Source organism: Bombina bombina, chromosome 3, assembly GCF_027579735.1.
Source record: "Bombina bombina isolate aBomBom1 chromosome 3, aBomBom1.pri, whole genome shotgun sequence".
Classification (NCBI taxonomy): Eukaryota; Metazoa; Chordata; class Amphibia; order Anura; family Bombinatoridae; genus Bombina; species Bombina bombina.
In genome coordinates this window covers 567,972,032-567,995,794 of record NC_069501.1, presented here as the reverse complement: position 1 = coordinate 567,995,794, position 23,763 = coordinate 567,972,032, and positions in this window count along the sequence as shown.

Below are 23,763 nucleotides of genomic sequence, written 5' to 3'. Positions count from 1 at the left end.
TAGTGAGTTCCTCTTTAGTAGAGCATGAAGGCTGAAAGTTGACATGCAGGGCTACCGCTTCTGCCAATTTAGCCTCTGGTCTCCCAGGTATGCTGCGGCATGCTGGATTTGTGAGCCTTGCGATATTCACCCCAAGCCCTCCACCGCCTGCCGTTTTAATAGCAATTGAGGGTGGCCGGCTCCTAGGGATTACTGCTTCCTTCGTCGGTTCCAGAACGGCGTCACCAACTCCCTCAATGCTTACAACTGGAGTAAGTGCGGAGTGCAGGGAAGGCGGTAAAAGGGTCAGGAGGTAGTGTTCTGTAGTCATCGGGTTGGGCCTTGTGAGATCAGACACTTCATCCGCAATACAAGGCAGAGTAGCAGACAGTGGCCGCACTGAGTCGCAACTCTCTGATTCCTGTGTGATGCTTGCCACTGTATTGTCTGACCTGTCTTCCTGGGTACTCTGGGGAAAGCGTGGAACGAACCATGAGATCTCTACCCTGCTCCGCTCAGAGGTGTCATATGGAGACAGAGGAGCGGCGCCATCTTGTTTGCGCAGTTCTAAAAAGCACACCCGCAAGTCATCAAAGTGGCTATCAGCCTTATTACTCAGTGCTTCTAGTAGCGAAATGAGGGATGTTGAGTCCGCCTCCATGTTGAGAGTACTGTAGATATACTGCTGCTCAGCTAGGCAGGAAGCCAGAGATGAAGCTAGTCCGTCATGTAGGTGTCTTTCGGCTGTTATGCCGAAAACTCTGTTGTCATATCCACTGGTCAGTTTAATGAGGTGTTTCTTGGACCCCAAGGGTAGAAGCCATGACCCAACATTATGCTAAAGGCAAGACATCAGTAGTTTAGGTTTTTAATATATCTTAAATACACATTTTAGTGATCTATCCTCGGGAGCTCCTCAGTAGCACGTCCTGCTGCTTTGGCGGTTGGCTCCGCCCCCCCACTATCAGCCTTTAAATTTATACAGTTGATTAGTAGTTGCAAAAGTATTTAAGATATATTTTTCATTCCCTCTTTCTTTGTTGTTCTACAAATTTTAAATCCAATCAATACATCTATCTGTTTTACTAAAGGCAAGGACTTCAAGTAAATATACAATTTTTCCATAAATATATCTATTCTATTGTTAATATCCATCAGCACATCCATTTTTTCTATTTTATTCTGCCGCCAGATATTTCTTCTAAGTATATGAATTGTTGGCTTTCTTTTCTTAATCCAAAACATAAATATAATCTGTTTGGCTATTAAAATAATCATTATAAATAATCTTGTTATTTCTTTATTTATCTCAGCTGGAAAATTAGAAAACAGGTCTGAATATTTACCCTTTTAATTTTTGACATCAGAAAATATACCTGGCGCCAGAATTGATTTATCTTTGTAATTTATTTACTTTGTAATTTATTACATCTGGTGCCTGCCCGCTACACATACATACTGGGTTGACACTATTGTTTCACTTTGCCCTTCTTGTGGAAGTTGTGTAATCTAAATGTAGAAGTCTCATATGGGATTCCTTTAAACCCATTGCTAAAGTTGTATTTCTCACATTTGTTATGCTAAATTGTATGGTTTCCTCATTTGCCTACTGATTTGTAAGTCTCTTCCACTTTTCCATTAATCCCTTCAGATTGTTATTTGTCTCTTTGATTATCAATTGTTTATATATGAACGCTAATTTGTATTTCAAATTCTGACATTTTTAAATTGTTCTTCATTTACAATAGAGAAGATATTGGTCATTCATTGTACATAATGTCTAATATTCATATATGGCATAATCTGACCTTAAAATATTTCATATTTGTATTGAAATTCTATAAATCATATTTTTCCATTTCTCATATTCAATAAATCCTTGTTTAATTGTTGGTATACCTTCTCGTAAAAGTAATGAATATTGATTCCCTGGTATAAAATTAGGGTTGCCTGCATTGGCATATATTGGGCACGTTCTATACCAGATTTGAGTTGTTTCTTAACTTGTTTCCATACCCATAATGTATCTTTTAGAAGTATATTATTTATTTTTTTGCATATGGTAAATATGCCAGCCCAGAACTAAAGGGGTTGCCATTTTCTGTTCTAATTCTTGCCAAAATACCTGTTCTTTGCCTAATATCCATTCTATGTTATATCTCATTAAAGCTGCCCAATTATAAAATTGCATGTTGGATAAATCCCAAACCTCCCTGTATTTGGGGGGATTATGATTTATTCAATTTTATTCCTGGCTTTTTATCTTTCCATATGAATTTCCTAATTATTGCATTTATGCGGAGCACATCTAGTTTGTTTAACCAAAACAGCAACATTTGTAAAATGTATAATTATTTGGGTAATATAACCATTTTAACTAACTGGATCCTTCCAGTTAAATTAAAACATAATTTGCGCCATACATTTAAATCTCTTTCAATCTGCTGTATAATGGGTTGGTAATTCATAAATTATGCTTAGGTCTGTAGCTATCTTTATGCCCAGGTATATTACATGATCTATTACTACTTAAAATGGATATTTAATCCCCTTATCTTCTTTAGTAAGCTACAATATTTTTTATTTTGTTATATTTATCTTATATCCTGATGTTAGTCCAAACATTTCAATATTCTCTATTATGTGATTTATGTGCTTCTGCAGGTTTCACACAAATAACAGCAAATCATCAGTGTATAGTGCCATTTTAACTTCCATATTATCTATTTTGATACCAAATGGTATACGTTTTAATAGGTGCTAAAGTCAGATTGAACAGGAGAGGCGACAGTGGGCACCCTTGTTGAGTACTGCGATAGAGTGATACCGGCTTAGATAATTCTCCATTTATAATTATACACGTCTCAGATATTGAATATATATTTTTTAATGAAATGTATTAAGCAGCCATTAAAATCAAATCTACCTAATGTACTTATCAAAGTTTTGGGGCTCCTGCCCCTTTCTCAAGCCCCGAAACGTTGCTCCATTAAAGATTTTTCCTTATTCAGGAGTGCTACCTTCTTTCTTTCTTTGTCCACATTTTGATTATATGTACACATTTATTGAAATATATATATATATATATATATATATATATATATACAAATGCATCTTTAGACATGTATATGTATGTATCTCAGTGTTAAAGCCCTTATAACTTTTGAGTGCAATATATTTTAAAAATAATTTTTATTAGACAGTGTTAATATAAGTGTAAATGTACTTTGTAATGTATTTTCGAAGTGTTTTGTGCAACTTTTTAATTTCGCAAAACAATTAACCACAGCTCTGAAATCATGGTAAGGATTCTCGTGTAAATCAAGATTGCGATAGCGAAATCGAGATTTCGCTCCAATTTTAATATCAGCGCAATAGAAAGAGGGCGCAAATACATTTGTGAAAACCCTCGCAAAATTGTTTGCATGCCACTTGTAATTAAGCTTGAGAAAGGGGCAGGAGCTCTGAAACGTTGCTCCATTAAAGATTTTTGCTACCTTCATTCTTTATTTATCTGCATTTTGATTATGGGTCCTTGAGGGGGACCATAAAGGTTTGAGCACCCACACCTACAACACATGGAAGTGTAAGTTGGTAGCATTTTGCAAGAGGCAGGAGTGCTGATCTGAACTGACATTCATATATATGTAAACATATATATTAGTGTATTTATGTGTGGATACATGTATTTACAGATATATATGCACATATAAACACATAAATATATATGTACACACACACACACACACACATATATATATATATATATATATATATATATATATATATATATATATATATAAGTGCATTAGAGCCTTTTACCATTAAGTAGATGAAAACATGTAAAATCATATTTAGGCAATATTTCTATTTAATAAAGGTTTTAACTATGTATTTACTGTAAATATTTTACATTCCAATGTTCTGAACATAGCAGAATATGTTATATGTATTTTAAAATAGATATTCCTATATACATCTGTGTATATCTATACCTATATATATATATATATATATATATATAGAGAGAGAGAGAGAGAGAGAGAGGTATAAATATATATTTGTTTTAAAAACCATCAGATATATGCAAAAATATTTATTTATGAATAATTAAAATATATTCCCTTATGTAAAGGACATAAAAATATAAAACATTCATATTTTCATGTTTGGTTTGCGCTAATGAGAATATGTCATGGAGTTTGCAAAAGAGTGTGGTGTTTTTTTTCAACTTACTGCTCCACTTAATCTAGCGCTATATTGGAAGCTTTAAATCATTGCATAATAGGTTCTTCATCATTATACATGTTTGTATATAGATTATACAAATGATAGATTATTCTATGAGACAGAACCTTATAAAATTCTGATAGTATTCCGTCAGGTCCTGCTGCCCTTCCGATTGGCAGATTCTTTATAGCTTTTAATATTTTATCTTTTTCTATTTTGGTATTTAATTTTTCTTTTTGGACTGTTGTTATTTTGGGCAATTTAATATTCATCCATAGATCACTTTCTTCTTAAATCTCTCTCTTTTCTGACATATACATTTTTATAATATTCTTCAAATACAGTGTATACCCAAAATAGATTTTGTATCTTTAAATATATTTTCCTTTATTATTACTTTTTTTAGTTTTAATAACTGCCGCCATTAATTTGCCAGAACGATTACCCCACCTATAAAATCATCTCTTTGTTTCTTTATTTGAAAATATTTGATCTGGTTCTGAACTGAAGAGTCAAGCCGATATTCTGAATAAGCTAAGGCCACTTGTTCTGATAACCTTTATTCCTGAGTTTTTCTCTGTTTAGTGGTTGTATTAACATAGGATATAATATCAGCTTTTAGCACTGCTTTTGCTGTCTCCCAAAACAGTTGTGAATTATTCATATGCAGTTTGTTATTCTCTCTATATTCATCCTATTTATTCTCCAAAAGGGTCTTAACATTAGATGAGTTATTTAAATATACTGGATAGTAAAAACGATTTTTCTTTCTCCTATTTAGCATCAGATGTGATAAACTACAGAAAGTCCTAAAGTGTCCAAATGGGTAATCAAGGTGTCCTGACCGCTCTCTGTCACACAAACTTGCAGATGGTACAGGTTCCAAGGAGAGGAAACAAACAAACAGAGGCGCCTCCTAGTGCAATATCACCAAGGCAAGGAGAGATGGAAAACAAAATAATACCACTCCCTTGGGGTTAAGTGCACGATTGTGCTCACAAAGCAGGCAGAGACTTCTGAGCCGCTTGGCTGACTCCCCTTCCAGGCAACAGCGTTATCACGCTTCCAAACACCACACTGAGATGGCGAGCATGCTGCACACCAGAATGTACGCTCGCTCTCAAGATGCACCAGATAATTACTTTGCTGCAAGATCCTCTGTAATCAAAGCATCATACAAAAACGGTAATATTAAAAATATTTATTGAATAAAACACAGCAACACGTTTCTCGTCAATCAATGCCGTTTCATCAGGCTGTACTATTACAAACTACCGCTCCAACTTTTAAAAGTCTAGTGCTTCAATAGAAAAAGTGGATGTGTAGATACACCCCTGTCTCCTACGAAAAAGGTTACAAATCAATCAGACAACTAGTAAGAGTATAAACATACAGTAAACGTGTAGCTATAGATACAATTGGATACAAAATATACCAAATTAACAAAGTTAACAAGAACGATGCGATATTGATGTCCCATCTTGCTTAAAATCTACATGCAAGCAAATTTCTACACAGGTGTACCTAAGATATATTATATTGACTAATATAGTCTTAAAATAATATAAATTATATAAATGGTAACATCAATATTCCAGCTTACAATGATAGCTAAATCCTATTGATACATCAGTTGGCACCCCATTAATAATGTGCAAAAATTAATATGATATAAAAATTATGATATATAAAATATATGAAAGGGGGCGTGTAGGGATACTACTGGTGTGTGATATTTGTGATATATGTAAGATTGTGATCAGTATTAAATAACTAAAGACCTGAAGGCCTTGTGTGATCTGTTTAAACTAACTAAGCAATGTGATGGTGGTGACGTGAATGGGTGTAATACAATACTTTTAATGATTCTTCTCAATGAAGCCTATCGATGTGGTATGTGATCAACTACACATGAGTATATTAGTGGGTTAACAAAAATAAAAAACTAACGCCTAGATTTAGAGTTTGGAATTATCCGTCAAAAGCAGTGTTAAGGGGTCCTAACGCTGCTTTTTACCGGCCGCTGGTATTTAGAGTCAGGCAGGAAAGGGTCTACCGCTGACTTTCTTTCCGCGACTCGAGGCTACCGCAGATCCCCTTACGTCAATTGCGTATCCTATCTTTTCTATGGGATTTGCCTAACACTGGTATAACGAGTCTTGGAAGAAGTGAGCGGTAGAGCCTCTACCGACAAGACTCCTACCGTCAAAAAAAGTCAGTAGTTAAGAGCTTTATGGGCTAACGCGGGAACATAAAGCTCTTAACTACTGTGCTATAAAGTACACTAACACCCATAAACTACCTATGAACCCCTAAACTGAGGCCCCCCCACATCGCCAACCCTATAATACATTTTTTTAACCCCTAATCTGCCGCTCCGGACACCGCCGCAACCTACATTATACCTATGAACCCCTAGTCTGCTGCCCCTAGCATCGCCGACACCTACATTATATTTATTAACCCCTAATCTGCCCCCCCAACGTCGCCGCCACCTACCTACAATTATTAACCCCTAATCTGCCGACCAGACCTCGCCGCCACTATAATAAATGTATTAACCCCTAAACCGCTGCACTCCCGCCTCGCAAACACTATAATAAATTGTATTAACCCCTAATCTGCCCTCCCTAACATCGCCGCCACCTACCTACAAATATTATCCCCTAATCTCCAGCCCCAAACATCACCGCTACTATAATAAAGTTATTAACCCCTAAACCTAAGTTTAACCCTAACCCCAACACCCCCCTAAATTAAATATAATTTAAATTAATCTAAATAAATTTACTATAATTAAATAAATTATTCCTATTTAAAACTAAATACTTACCTATAAAATAAACCCTAATATAGCTACAATATAACTAATAGTTACATTGTAGCTATTTTAGGATTTATATTTATTTTACAGGCAACTTTGTATTTATTTTAACTAGGTACAATAGCTATTAAATAGTTAATAACTATTTAATAGCTACCTAGTTAAAATAATTACAAAATTACCTGTAAAATAAATCCTAACCTAAGTTACAAATACACCTAACACTACACTATCAATAAATTAATTAATTAAATAAATTTCCTGCAATTAGCTAAACTAAAATACAATTAAATAAACTAATCTATAATACAAAAAAACCCCCACTAAATTACAGAAAATAAAAAAAAATTACAAGAAGTTTAAACTAATTACACCTAATCTAAGCCCCCTAATAAAATAAAAGCCCCCCAAAATAATAAAATGCCCTACCCTATTCTAAATTACAAAGTAATCAGCTCTTTTACCAGCCCTTAAAAGGGCTTTTTGCGGGGCATTGCCCCAAAGTAATCAGCTCTTTTACCTGTAAATAAAAATACAACCCCCCCAACATTAAAACCCACCACCCACATACCCCTACTCTAACCCACCCAAACCCCCCTTAAATAAACCTAACACCAACCCCCTGAAGATCTCCCTACCTTGAGTCGTCTTCACCCAGCCGAGCCGAATTCTTCATCCAAGTCATCAGATTGACGTCACATTCTATTGGCTGATCGGAACAGCCAATAGAATGCGAGGTCAATCCGATTGACTGATTGGATCAGCCAATCGGATTGAACTTCAATCTGATTGGCTGATTGAATCAGCCAATCAGATTTTTCTTACCTTAATTCCGATTGGCTGATAGAATCCTATCAGCCAATCGGAATTCGAGGGACGCCATCTTGGATGACGTCCCTTAAATGAACCGTCATTCGTCGTTAGTCCGTCGGTTGAAGAGGATGGCTCCGCGTCGGCTGTATGGAAGATGGCTCCGCTCCGCTCCAGATGGATGAAGATAGAAGACCCCACTTGGATGAAGACTTCTACCGGATGGAGGACCTCTTCTTGCTCCGCTTGGATGAAGAATTCGGCTCGGCTGGGTGAAGACGACTCAAGGTAGGAAGATTTTATTTATTTATTATAGTGTTTGCGAGGCGGAAGTGTGGCGGTTTAGGGGTTAATACATTTATTATAGTGGCGGCAAGGTCCGGTCGGCAGATTAGGGGTTAATAAGTGTAGGTAGGTGGCGGCGACGTTGGGGGGGGCAGATTAGGGGGTAATAAATATAATATAGGTGTCGGCGATGTTAGGGGCAGTAGATTAAGGGTTCATAGCTATAATGTAGGTTGCGGGGGTGTCCGGAGCGGCAGATTAGGGGTTAATAGTATAATGTAGGTGTCAGCGATGTCGGGGACGGCAGGTTAGGGGTTAATAAGTGTAAGGTTAGGGGTGTTTAGACTCGGGGTTTAGACTAAGTGATTTGCAACCTTTTTTTTGCCGTGGCACACTGTTTTACATTAAAAAATCCTGTGGCATACCACCATCCCAAAATTTTACAAAATCACACATTGTAGCCTAATACAGGATATATATATAATATATATACAGGATATACATACATACACACACACTGTACTGTGCTGTCATGCCATGCCTCCTACAAACTATACATGACATATTGACATTCATTCACAAACAATCATAATGATTGTCTGTGAATGAATGTCAATGTCATGGTTGTAAATGATGCCTGATGAGCCTGTCACATACCTTCCAATATTTCAAAATTTGAAAGAGGGACACCCCCGCACTGTTGTCAGTCTGCCGTGGCACACCTGTCAAGGTATTTGAAATATTATTAAATAATATATAGAAGTATATTTATCTTTATTTAATAAATCTGTGGATGTGCACATGGTCTGTAGAACAAAAGATTATTTCTAAGAGATCTCCCACACTCATTGTTAAAGTTATGCTAAACACACAGGGGGGGACAATGGAACATGAGGCCCATACCAAATTTGCTATAATCAACTTACAGTTTGAGACAGGATGAGTCATAAAAGGCAAATTAAGAGGATAGATTGTCAGATAGGTGACACCACACAAAATATATGGAGACAAAATGTCTGAAATACCCTTTTTGGAACTGATCAAAATCATAGGGAAACAGCTTTTATGCACATGGGTGTTAGTTATCCCTAAACATCAAATACACGTCTGCACTGCTAGCTAAACAGAAAATATGCTGTATTAAGATTTTTACAACTACTCGTGGATTGACCCCATGTGGGGCAGTGAAGGCCTTGGGAAACAAAAGACAGATGCTGAGGTGTGACTCTGAAGCTCATTAAAGCAGATAGCAAATAAACCTTTTTTTTTTCTCTCTGTTTGAATGCATGCCCCAGAATGTATTAAATATAGAAATTTGGGAAATTGTCTAATTCTCTATTATTACATGGGTATTTGCTAAGCTGGGAGGTAACTGTTTTAGTCAGTCAAAAATGTTTAATAACCTCTGTACTGTTTATATTTTTCAGGCATATAATCTCAGATCTGCATGAAGAAGGTTGATACATCCTGGGCTTATTAGAAACATAAAATATGGCATATTCTTGTTGGAATACAATACAATTCTGAATTCAAAATAGGCTATTATTTATATATAAATGCCAGGATACTGATAAAATTGTAATGCATTTTAAGCTAATAATTAGCAGTATTAAATTGCCTTAATATAATAAAATGTTAATAATATAACATATTTGGTATCAGAATAATCAGAAAAAATAACCTAATATTAACCATCTGTAATTGGGGTTATATATGATTAATGCAGAGAGTGTAATCTGATTAAATAACCATTTTATAAAAATAATTAAGTTGTTTAAAAATGTTAAGAAATGGTATTGCCACATGTATTGCTATGTCTGTTCATAATGCTGCCACCCGGTGTTGCCATGAGAGAACTACAGCCAGAAAGCCTTTTGGCTGTTAAAGATATTCCAATTATCCAATAGCAGGGACAAGGTTTCGAAGGGCCACCCATATTTCACACCAATGATTACACTATAAAGTTGTATGCAGGAAAAGGTAGAGACTGGCTGCTGAGTTTTGTAACTGACTGAAACTGTTTGCGTGGGACACAGTCAAAATATAAAAACAAAGTGGGCCATACTTCTCCTCTTCCATTACAATTGCACTTATTTTATATGAGGTGGGAAAAGTCTTAGAGCTGAACATCATTTTGGTAAAGTATAAGAAAAGGGCTGCTAATTACATGTGATATTTTAAAGTCACTGCAGTTTAAAGTACAGTTAAAAGATTTAAAGAAGCAGTGTGTTTTTCAAGTTAGCATTTCACAGCCTATATATTGTTTAAATCTGTATCTGATTTGTTAAGTAATTCATCTGTGCAAGTTCTGATACTGTAAATTTTGTATTAGGATAAATTGCAGTTAAATAGCAGAATATATATATTATCCTATTGCTTAAGAGCACAGTTTAAAATTGTATTGTTTGGATGTTAAAAGATTTGTAAATAAGGCTGGTTTTTAAGATAAGCGTGTATGAATTTTGCATAGCATATTTAAATAGTTTTCAAGCGCATATAATATTATTTAATTTCCTTTTATTGCAAATATATTTCAATATGTTTATGGATATTAACTAAATAAAAGAATTCAGATATTTATATTAATTTTATTTGTTGTCTTAGTAGAAGTATATTGATTGTGGGTTCAGTCTAAAGGAAGATTGTTAAATATATTCCCTGCCATATACTCACACATTGTTTGGAGAATACTGCTAAGATTTTCATAAATATACTGACACACCTGAGGATCTCTCACGGCACACTAGTGTGCCACGGCACACTGGTTGAAAAACACTGTTTAGGGTGTTAGGTGTAGACTTAGAGAGTGTTTCCCCATAGGAAACAATGGGGCTGCGTTAGGAGCTGAACGCTGCTTTTTTGCAGGTGTTAGGTTTTTTTTCAGCCAGCTCAGCCCCTTTGTTTCCTATGGGGATATCATGCACAAGCACGTTTTTCCAGCTTACCGCTACCTTAGGCAACGCTGGTATTGAGGGTTGAAGTGGAGCTAAATTATGCTCAACGCTCCCTTTTCTGAGGCTAACGCAGCCATTCAGACAACTCGTAATACCAGCGTTGTCTTAAGGGTGCGCTGGAAAAAAAAGCAGCGTTAGCACCGCGGGTCTTTACCATCAAAACTCTAAATCTAGGGGTAATGATTCATATAAGAATAACAGCAATAGTGACTACTCTAGTGTTATTAGTGTTTAAAACTATGTGATATTAATAATTGGAATGCCTACCAAATTAAAATGCTCCTAAATTCATATTGAGATTTTAACCATAGGGAAATAAGGTGATCAGTTTAAAAATCCAATATGTCTCCCTCTGGCGTAATCTGACCAATCTATTGTATCTATGTGACAAAGGTATGTGTTCGATGGATGTAATAGACAAATATTGTATGTCCCCATGATGGGAAACATTACAATGTCTCGACACGCTATGACATTTATATTTATTACGGATGTTCCTCACATATTCAGACCATCTATGACTAAGTCTTCTACACGTGCGCCCTACATACTTCATGCCACATCTACATGACAATATGTAAATGACATACAAGGAAGCACATGTAATGCGACTAGCAATGGGAAAATTGGAATTCGAGTTTGGATCATCTGGGAATTTAGTCTTTCCTTGAGTAATATACTTTTTGCACTTCTTAGATCCACATTTAAAGGATCGATTCATTAATAGTTTATTAGAGGCCCCATTCTATTTTTTCTTCTTTTTATGCTGTGGTATAATTGAGTGTTTTACTATTTTACTAGGGGCCAAATGATTTCTCATTGTTGGTGCTCTTTTAAAAACTATTTTATGTGTATCACCAATCAATTTACCCTAAATTGGGTTCTTTTTAAGAATAGACCAATTTTGGTAATTACTCTCTTTATTTCCCTATGATGGCTATTAAATTGGGTTATAAAAATCATTCCCTTATTTCTAAGTAGTGATGTCGCGAACTGTTCGCCGGAGAACAGTTCCCGGCGAACATAGTGTGTTCGTGTTCGCCGCTGCGGGCGAACATATGCGATGTTCGATCCGGCCCCTATGTGTCATCATTGAGGAAACTTTGACCCTGTATCTCACAGCCTTCTGACACATTTGAGCCAATCAGCAGCAGACACTCCCTCACAGACCCTCCCAGCTCCTTGGCAGCAGCCATTTTAGATTCATTACGATCTTGCTTTCTTAGTGAGAGGAGCTTTAGTGTTGCTGCTGCTGACATTATAGGGAAATAGATAGCTAGGCTAGTGTATTTAGTGTCCACTACAGTCCTGAAGGACTCATCTAATCTCTGCTGTAAGGACAGCACCCCAAAAAGCCCTTTTTAGGGCTATAACTTCAGTCGTTTTTTTTTTATTATTTGTAATTTTGTTTGCATTTGCCTGGCTTTCAGCCTGTGTGTGAGGCTCACAGCATATACTGTGATTAGTGCCACCACTGATATCTGCTTAACATTAGTGTAAATTTAACCAACAAAACTTTTAAATCATTTTGCTAGTGTAACCTAATTTCATTTTCTATCAGGCCTGTGTCTCAGGCTCACACAACATATACTGTGGTTAATTGCTCTGTGCCAGCCACCACTCATATCTGCTTAACATTAGTGTAAATTTAAACAACAATACTTTTAAATCATTTTGCTAGTGTAATCTAATTTAATTTTCTATCAGGCCTGTGTGTCAGGCTTACACAGCATATACTGTGGTTAATTGCTGTGTCAGCCACCACTCATATCTGCTTAACATTATTGTAAATTAAAAAAAAACAACTTTTAAATCATTTTGCTATTAAAAAAAACAACTTTTAAATCATTTTGCTAGTGTACTCTAATTTCATTTTCCATCAGGCCTGTGTGTCAGGCCCACATCATATAGTGTGATTAATAGCTCTTTTTTCCACCACTTATATCTGGTGTAACATTAGTGTAAATATTTTAAAAATGTTTTTTTTACATCAGTCCTCTTCTAGTGTTATTTAATTTTAGTTGCCAGGCCAGTCTGGCTGCCATTAGTGCCAGCCTGTGTGTCAGGCTGCCAGCATATACTGTGCCTACTTCCATCCTCAGTGCCAGTCCACCACTCCTATCTGGTGTAACATTAGTTTAAATTTTGTAAAAAAAAAAACTTTTACATCAGTCTTCTAGTGTTATTTCATTTTAGTTGCCAGGCCAGCCTGCCACTAGTGCCAGCCTGTGTGTCAGGCTGCCAGCACATACTGTGCCTACTTCTATCCTGAGTGCCATCACTCCTATCTGTTGTAACATTAGTGTAACTTTTTTTTAAAAAAACTTTGACATCAGTCTGCTATTGTTATTTAATTGCAGTTGCCTGTCTGCCAGCGTGTGTGCCAGGCCCACTTTCCAACTAGTGCCACAAATCATATTTGTTATAACAGTAGTGTAAATATTTAAAATAAAAACTTTTTTGACTGTGAATCATCAGTCTGCTAGTGCAATTGAATTGCAGTTGCCTGCCTGCCAGCGTGTGTGCCAGGCCCACTTGCCAACTAGTGCCACCAATCATATTTGTTATAACAGTATTGTAAATATTTAAAATAAAAACTTTTTTGACTGAGAAACATCAGTCATCTAGTGTAATCTAATTGCAGTTGCCTGCCTGCCAGCGTGTGTGCCAGGCCCACTTGCCAACTAGTGCCACCAATCATATTTGTTATAACAGTATTGTAAATATTTAAAATAAAAACTTTTTTGACTGAGAAACATCCGTCATCTAGTGTAATCTAATTGCAGTTGCCTTCCTCCCAGCGTGTGTGCCAGGCCCACTTGCCAACTAGTGCCACCAATCATATTTGTTATAACAGTAGTGTAAATATTTAAAAAAAAAGTTGCCATCAATGTATCTATCTATCTATCTATCTATCAAATCTATCTATCTTGTGGTTGTGCAAATGGACTGTTTGCTGTTGTTTGCGGTGCATTACACGGGGAGTTTGGTCTGTCACTGTGAAGCGGGCGTAACCCTTACACTACCTGATCGATACAACATCATACCTGATGTTTTAAAGCACGTTATTCCAAACAATTTAGGAATGTTAGGTGATTAAGGCCCTTTATGGGTAAAAACCAGACTCTGCATCAACTATGTAATTTTCCGTGGGAGTTTTGCCATGGATCCCCCTCCGGCATGCCACAGTCCAGGTGTTAGTCCCCTTGAAACAACTTTTCCATCACTATTGTGGCCAGAAAGAGTCCTTGTGGGTTTTAAAGTTCGCCTGCCTATTGAAGTCAATGGCGGTTCGCCAGGTTCGCCAGTTCGCGAACATTTGCGGAAGTTCGAGTCATCACTATTTCTAAGATATCATATTTAGATCTATTTTTTGGTTTTATTGAGTCTAGATTTCTCTTCCCTCATCTAGCTCTTAAATTACTTTTCTCTTGTAAGGTGTATCCAGTCCACGGATCATCCATTACTTGTGGGATATTCTCATTCCCAACAGGAAGTTGCAAGAGGACACCCACAGCAGAGCTGTTATATAGCTCCTCCCCTAACTGCCATACCCAGTCATTCTCTTGCAACGCTCAACACGCATGGAGGTAGTAAGAGAGAGTGGTGAAATATAGTTAGTTTTTTATCTTCAATCAAAAGTTTGTTATTTTAAATGGTACCGGAGTTGTACTATGTTATCCCAGGCAGTAAATAGAAGAAGAATCTGCCTGAGTTTTCTATGATCTTAGCAGGTTGTAACTAAGATCCATTGCTGTTCTCACATATGTCTGAGGAGAGAGGTAACTTCAGCGGGAGAATGGTGTGCAGGTTACTCTACTATGAGGTATGTGCAGTTACAATTTTTTCTAGAAATGGAAAATGCTAGAAAATGCTGCTGATACCGGATTAATGTAAGTTAAGCCTGAATACAGTGATTTAATAGCGACTGGTATCATGCTTACTCTCAGGGGTAATACCCTTATAAAATTGCAATATAAAACGTTTGCTGGCATGTTTAATCGTTTTTATATATGCTTTGGTGATAAAACTTTATTGGGGCCTAGTTTTTTCCACATGGCTGGCTTAAATTTTGCCTAGAAACAGTTTCCTGAGGCTTTCCACTGTTGTAGTATAAAAGTTACAGTTGTTGCAGTTAAAATTACAAACTGTGACATCCAGCTTCCCTCAGGAGTCCCCTGTATGCTATAGGACATCTCTAAAGGGCTCAAAGGCTTTCCAAAGTCGTTTATTGGGGAAAGTAGGACCACAGCAGGCTGTGGCAGTTTGTTGTGTCTGTTAAAAAACGTCTATATCGTTTTTTTGATCCGTTTTTTGAATTAAGGGGTTAATCATCCATTTGCAAGTGGGTGCAATGCTCTGTTAACTTATTACATACACTGTAAAAATTTCGTTTGATTTACTGCCTTTTTTCACTGTTTTTCAAATTTTGACAAAATTTGTTTCTCTTAAAGGCACAGTACCGTTTTTTATATTTGCTTGTTAACTTGATTTAAAGTGTTTTCCAAGCTTGCTAGTCTCATTGCTAGTCTGTACAAACATGTCTGACATAGAGGAAACTCCTTGTTCATTATGTTTAAAAGCCATGGTGGAACCCCCTCTTAGAATGTTTACCAAATGTACTGATTTCACTTTAAGCAATAAAGATCATATTCTCTCTTTAAAAAAATTTATCACCAGAGGAATCTGACGAGGGGGAAGTTATGCCGACTAACTCTCCCCACGTGTCAGATCCTTTGACTCCCGCTCAAATGGCGCCAAGTACATCTAGGGCGCCCATAGCGATTACTTTACAAGACATGGCGGCAGTCATGGATAATACACTGTCAGCGGTATTAACCAGACTACCTGAATTTAGAGGTAAGCGAGATAGCTCTGGGGTTAGACGAAATGCAGAGCATACTGACGCTTTAAGAACCATGTCTGATACTGCCTCACAATATGCAGAAGCTGAGGAAGGAGAGCTTCAGTCTGTGGGTGATGTTTCTGACTCAGGAAAGATGATGCAACCTGATTCTGATATTTCTACATTTAAATTTAAGCTTGAACACCTCCGAGTGTTTCTCAGGGAGGTTTTAGCTGCTCTGAATGACTGTGATACAATTGCAGTGCCAGAGAAATTGTGTAGACTGGATAAATACTATGCAGTGCCGGTGTGTACTGATGTTTTTACAATACCTAAAAGGTTCACAGAAATTATTAATAAGGAATGGGATAGACCAGGTGTGACGTTCTCTTCCCCTCCTATTTTTAGAAAAATGTTTCCAATAGACGCCACCACAAGGGACTTATGACAGACAGTTCCTAAGGTGGAGGGAGCAGTTTCTACTTTAGCAAAGCGTACTACTATCCCTGTCGAGGACAGTTGTGCTTTTTTAGATCCAATGGATAAAAAATTAGAAGGTTACCTTAAGAAAATGTTTATTCAATAAGGTTTTATCCTACAGCCCCTTGCATGCATTGCTCCTGTCACTGCTGCTGCGGCGTTCTGGTTTGAGTCTCTGGAAGAGGCTTTACAGGTAGCGACTCCATTGGATGACATACTTGGCAAGCTTAGAGCACTTAAGCTAGCCAATTCCTTTGTTTTCTGATGCCATTGTTCATTTGACTAAACTAACGGCTAAGAATTGTGGTTTTGCTATACAGGCGCGCAGGGCGCTATGGCTTAAATCATGGTCAGCTGACGTGACTTCAAAATCTAAGCTGCTTAACATTCCCTTCAAGGGGCAGACCCTATTCGGGCCTAGTTTGAAGGAGATTATTGCTGATATCACTGGAGGAAAGGGTCATGCCCTTCCTCAGGACAGGTCCAAATCAAGGGCCAAACAGTCTAATTTTCGTGCCTTTCGAAACTTCAAGGCAAGTGCGGCATCAACTTCCTCTAATGCAAACAAGAGGGAACTATTGCTCAGTCCAAGACGGTCTGGAGACAAAACCAGACCTGGGACAAAGGTAAGCAGGCCAAAAAGCCTGCTGCTGCCTCTAAGACAGCATGAAGGAACGGCGCCCTATCCGATAACGGATCTAGTAGGGGGCAGACTTTCGCTCTTCGCCCAGGCGTGGGCAAGAGATGTCCAGGATCCCTGGGTGTTGGAAATTATATCCCAGGGATATCTTCTGGACTTCAAAGCTTCCCCCCCAAAAGGGAGATTTCCCCTTTCACAATTATCTGCAAACCAGATAAAGAGAGAGGCATTCTTACACTGTGTACGAGACCTCCTAGTTATGGGAGTGATCCATCCAGTTCTAAAGGAGGAACAGGGACAGGGTTTTTACTCAAATCTGTTTGTGGTTCCCAAAAAAGAGGGAACCTTCAGACCAATTTTGGATCTAAAGATCTTAAACAAATTCCTCAGAGTTCCATCATTCAAGATGGAAACTATTCGTACCATCCTACCTATGATCCAGGAGGGTCAATATTTGACTACAGTGGATTTAAAGGATGCTTATCTTCACATTCCGATAACAAAGATCATCATCGGTTTCTCAGGTTTGCCTTTCTAGACAGGCATTACCAGTTTGTAGCTCTTCCCTTTGGATTAGCTACTGCCCCAAGAATCTTTACAAAGGTTCTAGGGTCGCTTCTGGCGGTCCTAAGGCCGCGGGGCATAGCAGTGGCCCCTTATTTAGATGACATCCTGATACAGGCGTCAAACTTCCAAATTGCCAAGTCTCATATGGATGTAGTACTGGCATTTCTGAGATCGCATGGGTGGAAAGTGAACGAGGAAAAGAGTTCTCTATCCCCACTCACAAGAGTTTCCTTCCTAGGGACTCTGATAGATTCTGTAGAAATTAAAATTTACCTGACGGAGTCCAGGTTATCAAAGCTTCTAAATTCCTGCCATGTTCTTCATTCCATTCCACGCCCTTCAGTAGCTCAGTGCATGGAAGTAATCGGCTTAATGGTAGCGGCAATGGACATAGTGCGGTTTGCACGCCTACATCTCAGACGACTGCAACTATGCATGCTCAGTCAGTGGAACGGGGATTACACAGATTTGTCCCCTCTACTAAATCTGGATCAAGAGACCAGGGATTCTCTTCTCTGGTGGCTATCTCGGGTCCATCTGTCCAAAGGCATGACCTTTCGCAGGCCAGATTGGACAATTGAAACAACAGATGCCAGCCTTCTAGGTTGGGGTGCAGTCTGGAACTCCCTGAAGGCTCAGGGATCGTGGACTCAGGAGTAGACACTCCTTCCAATAAATATTCTGGAAGAGCGATATTCAATGCTCTTCAGGCTTGGCCTCAGTTAGCAACTCTGAGGTACATCAGATTTAAGTCGGACAACATCAAGGGGGAACAAGAAGTTCCCTAGCGATGTTAGAAGTCTCAAAGATAATTCGCTGGGCAGAGACTCACTCTTGCCACCTATCAGCTATCCATATCCCAGGTGTAGAGAACTGGGAGGTGGATTTTTTAAGTCGTCAGACTTTTCATCCGGGAGAGTGGGAACTCCATCCGGAGGTGTTTGCACAATTGATTCATCGTTGGGGCAAACCAGAACTGGATCTCATGGCGTCTCGCTAGAACGCCAAGCTTCCTTATTACGGATCCAGGTCCAGGGATCCCAAGGCGACGCTAATAGATGCTCTAGCAGCGCCCTGGTCTTTCAACCTGGCTTATGTGTTTCCACCGTTTCCTCTGCTCCCTCGACTGATTGCCAAGGTCAAGCAGGAGAGAGCATCGGTGATATTGATAGCGCCTGCGTGGCCACGCAGGACCTGGTATGCAGATCTGGTGGACATGTCATCCTTTCCACCATGGACTCTGCCTCTGAGACAGGACCTTCTACTTTAGGGTCCTTTCAACCATCCAAATCAAATTTCTCTGAGACTTACTGCTTGGAGATTGAACGCTTGATTTTATCAAAGCGTGGCTTCTCCGAGTGTCATATATTGACTCGCTATTTCACTGTACCTTTAATTGGTTCTCTAGCTCCCTTTATAAGGAGCCTTTGTTCATGGCTTCATTGCTTGTAATTAAGATTCTCCTATTCAGTTTGGAATTCTTTCAAGCCTCCTCCTTGTGGTTGTTCCTGTCTTCAGTATTCTGACAGCTTACGCACACACCTGACCGCTCCGCCTCAGCACCGCCTCCTTCACTGAACGGACTTCGCGCTCAAACACACTAGTGCCGCTGCTGCAGCCTGAGGCTCCTCTCCCTCTCATCTCTGCGTGTAAGTACTTACCGCTTTGGATAACGAACTTACTTCTGACCTGCCTATGACTTTCTTTGTACTCCGTTATTCAATCTCACTTACTGGAATTGGAGTTAAATCAATCTGGAACTTGACCAAATTGTTTCATATTATACACCAAAGTACGCTAGCTGTATCAAATGTACCATCTTACGATAATATTATCTAAAGGGAAGTTTCTATCATCCTAGAGTGTATTATTTTGTTTGTTGCCATTCCATTCTCTGCTTCAGTATTCGATACTCCTTTATGACATTGCTAATATATCTATTTCAATATATTAGAATGCCACATAGTAGTTCTGTGATTGTTAAAGATAAACATCATACAACTACAAGGTGGTAAATTAAATCCTAGATGAATCATATGACTAAACAGAATTTTAGTTTAAAGATTTATTCAGGTACAAAACACTTTATTTCCTGAAATTGAGTGAAACATATATTCTAATCTGCAAATTTGATCCTTTTATTAAGCAGATTCAGTTTGAAGTCTGACAGAATTACAAGCCATAAAAAGATGGATCAAGCAGAATTACCTTCACATGTCTATAATTTATCCCAGAGGGTTGATCAGCTCTCACAAGGGCTAAGACAACTTCAATTAGAGAATCAGACTTTAAAAGACATTCTTAAAGACACAGTAACTCCTAAACAGTTAACTGTGGATTCAACTAATGAGCCAAATGTATCACCACCAGAGAAATTCTTTGGTGACAGAAGTCAATTTCGAGATTTTAAAAACTCATGCTTATTACTCTTTACCCTAAGACCTAAAACCTATACCACAGACAAACAGAGAGTTCTAACAGTAATATCTTATCTTAGAGGAGAACCCAGAACATGGGCAAACTCCTATTTCGAGCAAAATGACCCAATTTTGGATAGACTGGAGGATTTTTTTTAAGCTATGGCACTTCTCTATGATGACCCATGTAAACAGATAACATCAGAAAATACTATGAGAGCACTAAGACAAGGGAAAAGGCCTGTGGAGGATTACATAGCAGAATTTAAGAGAGTGTCTAAGGATTCACAATGGAATAATATTTCATTGCGCAATCAATTTAGACTTGGGTTGTCAGATGCATTGAAGGATGAACTTTCACGAATTGATATACCAGAAACTTTAGATAATCTGATGTCTTTATCCATCAATATAGATAGACGGTTAAGGGAAAGAAAGAGAGAAAGGTTTAGTCAGGAAACAGTAACAAAGAGAATAACTAATCCTACTAGTTCTCAACAGTATAAAACACCAGAAGAACCTATGGAAATAGGTGTGATTAGGGGTCCTTTATCTATGGAAGAGAAAAGGAGAAGAAGGGACAACAATCTCTGCCTTTATTGTGCTGCAAAAGAACATGAGGTCAAGGAATGCCCTAACCTTTTGAAAACAAAGAAAGGTGAGAAACATAATATACCAAGATCTTTAGATAAGAGTAGTGGTAATTCAACTTACTGTTTTTTACCTATTTCATTACAGTGGGGTTCAAAAAAGATTACTTTGAAGGCACTCATTGACTCCGGTGCAACAAGCAACTTCATTGATTATCATGTGGTGTGTAAACATGAGATACCAATAAAAGACATAAATCATCCTTATGTTTTAAGAGTTTTTGATGGTAGTCAAGCTTTAAATGGTTCAATCACACATCAAACACATAGTTTAGTTATGAGTACACAAGATGGACATAACGAGAACATAATTTTTGACATCACACCTTCCCCTTTATTTCCAATTATTTTAGGGTTAAAGTGGTTACAACAACATCAACCAATTATAGATTGGTCCACAAATAAAATTCAATTTTCCTCTGATATTTGCAGAAATAGATGTCTGTCTAAGATCTGCATTATACAAGCAGATTCTGACAAAACATCTAACCAAATACCAAAAATATATTCTTCTTTTCAAGATGTTTTTGACAAGAAGGAAGCAGAGTCATTACCCCCTCATAGGGCGTTCGATTGTCCAATTGAATTGTTACCTGGTTCCCCAATTCCACATGGTCATATTTATCCCCTCTCACAACCTGAACTCACACATCTTAAACAATATTTAGATGAAAATTTAAGAAAGGGGTTTATTAGACCATCCACCTCTCCAGCAGCAGCTGGAATGTTTTTTGTACGTAACAAAGATGGTACTCTCAGGCCAATCATTGATTACAGGCAATTAAACAAAGTTACAGTAAAAAATCGGTACCCCCTACCTTTAATAACAGAATTAATAGAATGGTTGGGTAATGCAACAATTTTTACTAAGTTGGATTTAAGGGGAGCCTATAATTTGATCCGAATAAGGAAAGGAGACGAATGGCTCACAGCATTCCGTACTCGGTACGGATTGTACGAATACACTGTGATGCCATTCGGGCTCTGTAATGCCCCCGCGACATTCCAGTATTTTATAAATGAACTATTTAGAGATTTACTGGATGTCTGTATAATAATTTATCTGGATGATATTTTAATTTATTCAGAATCCTTAGAACAACATATCAAACATGTTACAACAGTTTTAACAAGACTCAGAGAGAATCAACTTTATGCTAAACCTGAAAAATGTATCTTCCACACACAAGATATCTCTTTTCTAGGTTACAAAATAACAGCTGAAGGTATCAATATGGAAGATACAAAAATATCAGCTATAACAGGTTGGCCAAGACCAACCACTGTAAAGGAATTACAAAGTTTTCTAGGATTCTCAAACTTCTACCGAAAATGTATTAATAATTTCTCACATATTGTCAAACCATTGACAAGACTCACAGGTAAACATGTACCTTTTAATTGGAGTACAGAAGCACAACAAGCATTTGATTCTTTGAAATGTAGTTTCACTACAGCACCCATACTTCAATTCCCAGATCCCAATAAGCAGTTTATACTTGAGGTGGATGCCTCTGACTGTGCTTTAGGGGCTATTTTATCTCAAAGGAAGAGTCTGTTAGATCCTATGCATCCTGTGGCATATTTTTCAAGATCTTTGTCTCCAGCGGCAATTAATTATCCTATTGGAGAAAAGGAGCTCCTATCCATAAAATCTGCTTTTGAAAATTGGAGACACTTACTCGAGGGGACTGAGACACCAATTTTGGTTATTACAGATCACAAAAATTTAGAATATTTACAAACTAATCAGACTTTATCTTCTAGACAGCTCAGATGGAGTTTGTTTTTCTCCAGGTTTAATTTCCACATTCAATATAGACCTGGTTCAAGGAATGGAAAAGCAGACGCTTTATCAAGACAGAAAGTGCCAGATAATAAAAAATCTTCACCTACTACTATCCTACCAATTGGACATTTCATATCTTGTACTTTGAGTTCTGAACAAGAAAAAGAATACTCACAGGGAGGTAATTGCAACCCAGAAAGATTCAACCTTACAAAAGGTTCAGATGGGTTGTACTATTTTGGGAATTTATTGTACATACCTCCATCTTTACAAGAAAGTATTTTAAAACAAAACCATGATTCGATTCTAAATGGACATCCGGGTGTCCAAAATACCTATCATCTACTAAAAAGGAAATACTGGTGGCCCAAAATGTGGAAATCAGTTGAAGATTATGTTCACACCTGTACAACTTGTGTTCAACATAAAAAGGAACATAAAAGGCCATATGGGTATTTGATGTCTTTACCCATTCCTGAACGTCCATGGAAGGAAGTCGCAATGGACTTCATTGTAGAGTTACCAACATCAAAAAATTTCACCACAATTTTAGTGGTAATTGACCTCTTTACTAAAATGGCACATTTTCTACCTATACAATCATTACCTACTGCCTCACAAACAGCTGAGATATTTCTGAATCATATAGTGAGATTACATGGTCTTCCAACTAGTGTTTTAACTGACCGTGGTAGTCAATTTACTTCGAAGTTCTGGCATTCACTTTGTCAAAGGTTGAATATTACAAGAAAATTAACCACTTCTTATCACCCACAAACTAATGGACAGTGTGAACGTACCAATCAGGCATTGGAACAATATCTGAGAATTCATTGTTCTCAACAACAAGAGAAGTGGGCAGATTTTCTAGCAACTGCTGAATTTGCCTATAACAATACTAAGAACACCTCCACTCAGTTGACTCCGTTCTTCGCAAATTACGGATTTAATCCGGAATATGAATTTCATGATAACATTCATGTACCATGTCCTGTAGTTAACGACTTGATTAACTCAATTGCACAATCTTTTAACCTTTTAAAAGAAAATATCCAAAAGGCACAATCCCAACAACAACATTATTACAACCTACAACGGCGACCAGCACCTAACTATAAAGTAGGAGAATTAGTATGGTTATCCACCCGTCATTTGAAAATTCCAGCTACTAAAGCAAAGTTTAACCAACTATATGTTGGTCCATTTCCGATTAGAAAAATTATTAACTCTAATGCAGTAACCTTGCAGTTACCTGAGAATTTCCGTATACATCCATCATTTCACGTCTCACT